The following is an 8,854-nucleotide window of genomic DNA, read 5'->3' as shown; positions in this document are numbered from 1 at the left end:
AAAGAAGCACAAGAGGCCCTATGGGCCAGGTTAGCTAGGGCAGACAGTTCAACTAGCTTGGGGTCGGCCATCTTGGGCCAGGCAGAGAGTTCAAGGAGCTCGGGGACGGCCATCTTGGGCCAGGCAGAGAGTTCAAGGAGCTCAGGGACGGCCATCTTGGGCCGGGCAGAGAGTTCAGGGAGCTCAGGATCGGCCATCTTGGGCCAGGCAGAGAGTTCAGAGACCTCGGAGTCATCCATCTTGGGCAGGACGGAGAGACTTTCAGTCGTGACAGGAAGTGCAGTAGACTCAGGTTCAGACCTCTCTGCCGTGACAGAAAGTGCAAGAGATTTAGGTTCATATTCCTCAGCCGTGACAGGAAGTGCAAGAGACTCAGGTTCATCTTCCTCAGCCGTGACAGGAAGTACAGTAGACTCAGGTTCATATTCCTCAGCCGTGACAGGAAGTACAGTAGACTCAGGTTCAGACCTCTCCGTCATGACAGGAAGTGCAAGAGACTCAGGCTCAGACCTCTCAGCCGTGACAGGAAGTTCAAGAGACTCCGATTCAGACTTAACGGCCGATTCAGGTTCATGGGCTTGAGACATCTTGCTGAACAGAAGAGCAGAAAGCAGACCACACACACCACAGAGCCATGGTAAACACAGGAAATACTGAGTCCAATGAACATACCTCTGGTGCCTTCCTGAGAACAGGTGCAGGCATGATGATAGCCCTCCTTAGAACAGGTGACGCTGAGACAACAGCCATCTGGAGTGTAGGGGCAGGTATAACCCCAGCAGTCTCAAAAATAGGTGCAGGCATAGTGACAGCCATCTTGGGTACTGCTGCTGGCTTGGCGGCGGCCATTTTGAGGACGGGTGCAGGCTTGGCAGTGGCCCTCGTGAAAACCGGCATCGGGGTTGGAAGGCCAGCCCTCCGCACTGACCTTAATGGAGTCTCTGCCAGACTAGACCTCAGACGCTGGGTTCTGGCATGGATAGGAGAGAAAGGTGAGGCAGCCATCCTGTGAAGTGGCTCTGATGCGGCAGCCATCTTGTGAAGTGGCTCTGGTGCGGCAGCCATCTTGTGAATAGGCTTGGGTCTCCTCTCCATCTCCCTCTCTCGTGGCCGGCGCTCGGGAAAGAGTGAAACAATCATGTCTCTAGCACTCGCTACATCCATAATTGGCTCGGGTGTGGCAGCCATCTTGTGAAGAGGCTCAGGTGTGGCAGCCATCTTGTGAAGAGGCTCAGGTGTGGCAGCCATCTTGTGATATGACTCGGGTGTGTATTCCCACAGGCCCAGAGTCCCAACACACAACGACCGGTGCGCACTACCTCCCCTCAAAAAAATTGCTTGGACGGGGTCTCCTCCCTAACCTCCGAGAAGAATTCACCTTAGTCTTGGAAAAGACCCGAATCATCTCCCCGGTAAGTGCCTTGAAAGAGGCACAGCATGGGTCCCGTCTCTCCCACACCTCTGTTCCCCATGTGGCTGCTGGACCGGTCAGCAGCAGTAGCACGAACGCTACTTTCGATTCCTCAGTTTCGAAAGTCCTGTGATGCATATCTAGATGCAGAGAACACCGATTAATAAAGTTTTCACATAACTTAGGCTCACCAGCGTATCTCTCAGGGAAGTCCGTGCTAGGCTCCGGCTGACCACTCGACTCCGTGGGGTTGGGGGAAATGGATGGTGTGGGCGACACGGAACCACTCTGCAACAACAGGAGCTGTTGTTGCAAATCCGCCACCCTGGTACTCAGTGCCTCTCTCACCCGCTCCAAGTTGCTCTCCTGTGTCAGATCCATAGCAGTGATACAAAAATAACTCCGGCTACAAATAACTCCTGTGACTGATAACCCGCTCCTTCCTTAATGGCTGGTTCATTCTGTCACGGTATCAAATGAGGAGAAGGATTTGCAGGTTAACAGTGTTTAATAAAAACATAAGACTCACAGCCGTACACAAAGTGCTAATCCAAACAGGTGACACAGAGAAGGCAACAGAACAACCAGTGACATCAAACAATGAACCAGCAAAAGACACACACAAAGACACAGCTTATATATGCAGGTTAATGGGAAACAGCTGGTGACAAATGATCAATGATTAACAGACAGGAGTATGGGAAATGCAGTTCATGATACATATGACAGTGAGGGGAAGAGACATCTGGTGGCAACTCAGGGAACAACACTAATACAATACAATAAACACAAAACACAGTCTCACACTGTGACAGTCCCAAGATGTCCTCTCTCTCTCTCTCTCTCTCTCTCTCTATATATATATATATATATATATATATTAGGGGTGTAACGGTACGTGTATTCGTACCGAACCGTTTCGGTACAGGGCTTTCGGTTCGGTGCACGTGTGTACCGAATGACTGAATGCAATATTTTGTGTGCGGAACATAGGTACATTTTCGTGTTTCCACACGAACATATTAAGTGGCGGAAGTCTCCGCGTTCAGCGCAAATCCCGCCCTGCAGCTGATTCTAGATTCTAAAGTTTTATCCGTCGTCACTGTAACCTAAACCAATGAAATCAACTGCAGGGCGAAAAAAAGCTTTTCCGCTCCGTGTGCGCCGCCGCACTCTCCGCGCGCGCGCGCGCGTGTGTGTGTGTGTGTGTGTGTGTGTCGGCCCGCTGCGCTCTCTGCTCAATGTTCGAGTCACGCCGGTTTCACGCCGGTTTCACACTGCACGCGATAGCAGAGCGTAAGCAGCGCAGGAGCAGTGCATATGGTGAGCAGGAGCAGGACAGGAGCGTTTTGCTTTCACACTAGCAGCGTTTGTCACGCGCGGCTGAACCGCAGCGTGTATAGACAGAGTACTCTCTATAATCAGGGTAAGTTGGCATTGCTTTATTTCGTTTTCAAATACATTTAAGAGAAAAGACTTGTCAAGAAGCTTATTTTATTAATCATTTCATTTATATAACTTTTGGTTTGTCTTGTTTTTATTGTTCGGGCAACAAGTTTGTTTTTGGACATTTGTTTTCTTTTTAAATTGCTGTTGGTCATTTGAGTGACTGTTTAAAACACAATAGATATCATCAATGCGCTTTTGGGGTAAAACTGCGGTGTATTTTGGCCTTGATCAATGCGTGTCACTTTAATTCAGCGTAAGCGGCGCGTTAAAAATAGACTGGGCGCCACACCGCAAGCGTGAGCAGCGCGTATTTTTTTCGGCGTCCATGTTATTCAATGAGTGCATTCACATCGCACGCAGAAGCGGCGCGGCAGCGCGTAGCAGGAGCAGAGCAGGAACAGCAGTGCCGCGATAGTTTCGGCGCCCAGTCTATTTTTAACGCGCCGCTTACGCTGAATTAAAGTGACACGCATTGATCAAGGCCACACCGCAGTTTTACCCCAAAAGCGCATTGATGATATCTATTGTGTTTTAAACAGTCACTCAAATGACCAACAGCAATTTAAAAAGAAAACAAATGTCCAAAAACAAACTTGTTGCCCGCACAATAAAAACAAAGACGAATCAAAAGTTATATAAATTAAATGATTAATAAAATAAGCTTCTTGACAAGTCTTTTCTCTTAAATGTATTTGAAAACAAAATAAAGCAATGCCAACTTATCCATTATAGAGTACTCTGTCTGTACACAAGCCGCGGTTCAGCCGCGCGTGACAAACGCTGCCAGTGTGAAAGCAAAACGCGCGTGTCCTGCTCCTGCTCACCATACGCACTGCTCCTGCTCTGCTCACGCTCTGCTATCGCGTGCAGTGTGAAACCGGCGTCAGTGTTTGCGCTGCGCGTTCTGCTCTGTCGTTAACGGCCCAAACACTCCAGTCATGTACCGATCACGCACTGGAAAAGCAAAGTCCGCTCAAATAAGGTGAAATTTCTCAGTAGTACACTTCTGTTTGCTGAGCTGTATAGTCATGCTGGCAACAATGGTAAAATGACCTGCTCTGATCACATGCTCTGGTAATAATAGCTTCGTAGGCTACTATAGCTTTGGACTATATTTTATTTTGATAATTATTAAAAAAGTGGAAAAAAAAAATCTTAAATTGATTATGTTGATTGATTATTGAAAAATAATAATACATTGATATATTTATGCTTAATATTATTTTAATATAGGGCTATTTTCTGTTCCTTTTTTCCCCATGTTTCATTTAATTAGGTGATTATAAGTTTAATTATTGATGATTACAAGCTTGGAGGAATTGCAATTAATTACAGCAAATTGGTTCTTTTTTTTTATCGATTCCCAGCCTTAATTTTTAAATATGAGCAGGCCTACAAGCTGGGATTGGTAATGCTGCACTGTAATCATAGTTATTTATATTTTTCATTATATTTTATTATGTGATATTGGTTTGAGACTGAGAGTATTTTATTTAGTGGAGAACTTTGCAGCATTATTTTATTTCTTATTCTTTTTTTTAATTGTATATCTATTTTATTATATTTTATTAAAAAGTGTTTAAAAAAGTGCAAACAAATAGTTAAAAAAAGTTTATAGTAATAAACAACCAGCAGTTTAATGTTTGCATTTCTTTCCCTTACTGTACCGAAAATAAACCGAACCGTGACTTTAAAACCGAGGTACGTACCGAACCGTGATTTTTGTGTACCGTTACACCCCTAATATATATATATATATATATATATATATATATATATATATATATATATTAGACTTGTAGTCAAGACCGCCTAAACCGAGACCAAGACACTACCAAGACCAGAGGGTATCGAGACCAAGACAAGACCAAGACCGACCAAGTCAAGACCAAGACCAAGTCGAGACCAAGACCGAGACAAAGTCGAGACCGGAGAAAAAAAAAAAACAGACTAGTGTTGAAGCTAAGCAATAACTATGAATTCAAGAACAGCAGCATACTAGGGTTCAGCCGCAGTTTACATTCAATACATATTAGACGGTATTACTTAGCACTATTAGAGGATTGAGACTCCCTTAACTTTTGTGTACTGTTGAGGACTAACATGACTGGTACTGACTGGTTCATCTGACAAAACATCAAACACCTCCAACCCCATCTTGCTCCTCCAACAACTGTCTAAAGAATGAGAAATATGTAACCAATTGAAATTATACTTAATGTGTAGATGAAATTGTAACATCAAATTAAAGATCAATCAAATACACAATTATAAACTTGGATTAGGCCTAATGTTTAGTCAACACAACGGAGATATGCAGATGATATTTAAAAGACCATTTATTTAGTCTAACACCACCATCCTAAATACAATACTGTAATCAAACACCACACACACACACACAGAGAGAGATATCAAAGACACAAATTCATCTAAGCAAATGCCTGCCTATCTCTGCCGATTTCGGAGTCTCCAAATGAATCCATTCTGCGACTTAATAAAATGTTTAAAAACGAAATTATAGGCTTAAGTGCAGGATCCGAAAGTTGGTCGTTCTGTCGCTATGGTTACACACACACACACACACACACCGTTTGCGGTGCGCTCAAAGTCATCTGTCAGTTGTGCAGTTACCCAAAATCTCCTGAATGAAGTTAAAACCCATCATGTCACTGATTGTGTTTTTTAAATCAAGTGATCAAAGTGCTCGTTGCCGCTGCGATCAGTGGCGCAGATAAGTGTTTTCTCGTGTGACTCGCGCACACACCGCACCGTCTTCACTCGGACGCGCGCTTCAATCTGTTCCGTTGCGGATAATAATATTGCATTACCGAACGTTGTGTCGTCGTGGATATTGTAGTATTGTATTGCTAAATCCCCCGACCACTATGTCCGATGTCGGTCTGAGACAGCGAGACCTAGACAAGACCGAGAGGTCCGAGACCAAGACAAGACCAAGACCGGTCTCGAGACATACATCACTAATATATATATATATATATATATATATATATACAGGGCTGGAAATGGGGGGGGGGGGGGGGGGGGACGCGGGGGGGGGGGGGGACGCGGGGGGGGGGGGGGACGCGGGGGGGGGGGGGGGGACGCGGGGGGGGGGGACGCGGGGGGGGGGGGGGGACGCGGGGGGACGGAGTGGGGTGAGTGAATTTCGGCGTTCCAGTTGAAAAAAAAAAGGTTATATTATTATTATTATAATTATTTTTTTGTGGACATTGTAACGATTACTATATTTTATCTACAATATAATAGCTACATAAACGTAGAACATGATAATAAAAACTTCGAGGGATATTGATATTTATCAATGACATTCTGTAAAATTGGCTGCGCTATGTCGTCTTTTGTTATTGGCCAATGCCTGCAGACTGCAGCCAATGGAAATGCTTCTCTATCAGTGCGCGTCTTTCTTACTACTCACAGAACTTCACAACAGACCGCTTGAGGTAGGCTAAATACATAATCTTGGATGATGAACTGTAATATTGTTCGAAAATCTGAATAGAAACCGTTACTTTAACAGATGTCATAACAGAAACTTTCATAAGCTGTATTAGCTGAAATGATCCGGTCTAAAATAATAAAAAATGGCCATCTTAAAATTAACCGGTTGTTTTGTTAGAAAAGAGCTTTTCGGGTTTCGAAATCGAATTTCCGTTACACGTATCGAGTAAAAAAAAAAAAAAAAAAAAAAGTGACAGATCCAGAAACGCACACTGTAGGCTAATCCAGAAATACATGCGTGAGATGCACAAAACAGGCACGGCGCCAGGATTCCAGTTTTGGATGGGTCAAACCAATTGTGGTAGGCCTTAAATTAAAAACGTTAAATTAAAAACGTTATCCAATCACTGTTTAACCTAAGAAAAATTACTGACTAATATACTGTTATATTATCTGTGAGTACATAATATAGATTTTAATAGCTTGATGCTCTTTGAATATTTTGTTGCATTGTAAAAAGTTTCGGTGCATAGGACGGACCGATCCACGATCGCTCTCCATGGTTCTGACCAAAGAAGAGCGCTTTGGAATCTCAATTACGCATCGCATCATACCTGGCGTTGTCTCTTAGTGCGCTACGAAGACTCAGTCTTGAGGTATAACTTAACTAAAGGTATGCTACCACTAAAGGTATACCATTGCTAGGCGTCTTCAGGGCTATCATCCACTCGCGAGGCAGAGGCGCTGGCGCCCTCCTAGCAACGGCACTGGTCGCGAGACAGATGACATGGATAAGAGTTTTTTTTTTTTTTTTTTTTTTTTTTTTTGTAGAAAGACTCTTTTTAAAAGATTTTCGTTTAGTATAAATTGTATCTTAATTTTGATCAATGTTTTATCAAACAATTAGGCTACCTGTATTTAATAAATAAGAAACAAATAGCCTATATAGCAGACAATGTAATAAGATGCCGGCACGATCACTTGCATTTCACGTGAATGGAGGGCGCCGAAACTCAACTTGTGCCTCACAGATTTTAGAAATATAGGCTATCTATTATAGAAAGCTTGAAATGTCTACTTTTAAACGAAAATATTCAAAACCAAAAGAAATAGGCTACTCTCTGATTATAAAATCCATATGAAGTGTGCATTTCTCTCTGGCGTTCATGGCGAGTCCGCATCGTCAACTTCATCTTTGCAGCGACACAGAAAACACCAGTTTATTAATAAACAATTAAATGTCTCCTTGCTAATTATACCGGTTCTTTGTGACGCTCATTATCCTGTGTAGGCTATATAGCCTATTTAAGTAATTAAAATAATATACGATTTGTCCACGAATGGCTTTATGAAAAACTCGACTAGAAATTTTTTTTTTAGTCGGAGGCAGCCCATATTCCTCATATTTTCGAGCCAGGCTCAGGCCATTCTGGGTTGAGCGAGCGACCCTGCGGAATGAGCGAGCGGAGCGAATATTCAGAAATGCGCTCTCCGCTCACGAGCTCTGATCGGAACAAACCCGAAACTCTGCTGCACTTGCGCAGAAACATCACAATAGACATAACCAGCTTTTTAAATATGTTTTTAAAACTAAACATTTAGACTATTTTAGCACAATGATGAGCTTATTGCCGAATTTTTATAATTGTTGACAAAATTAGAATATATTATAAGTTTTTTTCTTTTTGAAGAAAGAATGGTGAAGCTGCTCTCTCTTACATAATTTGTTAAAAAAAGATAAATCAGCTACATCAAAAACAAAATTGTATTGATATAATAATGATTTTAGAAATGTCTAAACTTAAATCTAAAAGAGATAAAACACATTGAGTAATCCTCTGGAGCCATATGGTTGTAGGTAAAACTAGTCTTTGATCATAAAAGTTTTTGTTTTGGCAAATAAATAATAAAAATACCATAAATCCCCATAAAAGACTGAGTGGCAGCATTTGTTTGAAAAACACACAAAAAGGGAAAGAGCTTTATGATTGACTGCACAATTAGATTTGACAACAAATCTGAAGTATATTCTTTACAGAATGGCGAAAGCTACGCAAATGGATCACTGCAATTCTGAATTCCAGGCAGTGAAAGGTGGATTTGCAGTTATCATTTTGAAAAAAATATGGGTATTTAGGGGTAAATTTATGAAAAACACAACGTTTTGTTTTTATTATTTGCAATAGCCGACCCCAGGGGGTAAAATGAAACATAAAATAAATAATTTATATAATTTAGTTATTATAGATTATAAAGGTTTTTAAACATCTGAAAGGTCATCTAAAGCCATGACCTCTATTTATTTTTTATTTTTTTCAAAATAGAGTCCGCCCAGTGAATTTTGCCCATTTCCACCACTGTATATATATAAATAATATTAAAAAAAACCAATAGATTTGATATCTTCATCGCTGAGATTTCCTTATTGTAAAATCTCTTAAATCATTAATAACAAGAACAACAAGTGCCTTAAGAATTATGATCATATTTTTCTCACTGGGTGAGATGTCATTGTTATTTATCTGTATTTTT

Source organism: Squalius cephalus (assembly GCF_949319135.1).
Source record: "Squalius cephalus genome assembly, chromosome: 15".
In the NCBI taxonomy this organism is placed as follows: Eukaryota; Metazoa; Chordata; class Actinopteri; order Cypriniformes; family Leuciscidae; genus Squalius; species Squalius cephalus.
This window is presented reverse-complemented; position numbering follows the sequence as displayed.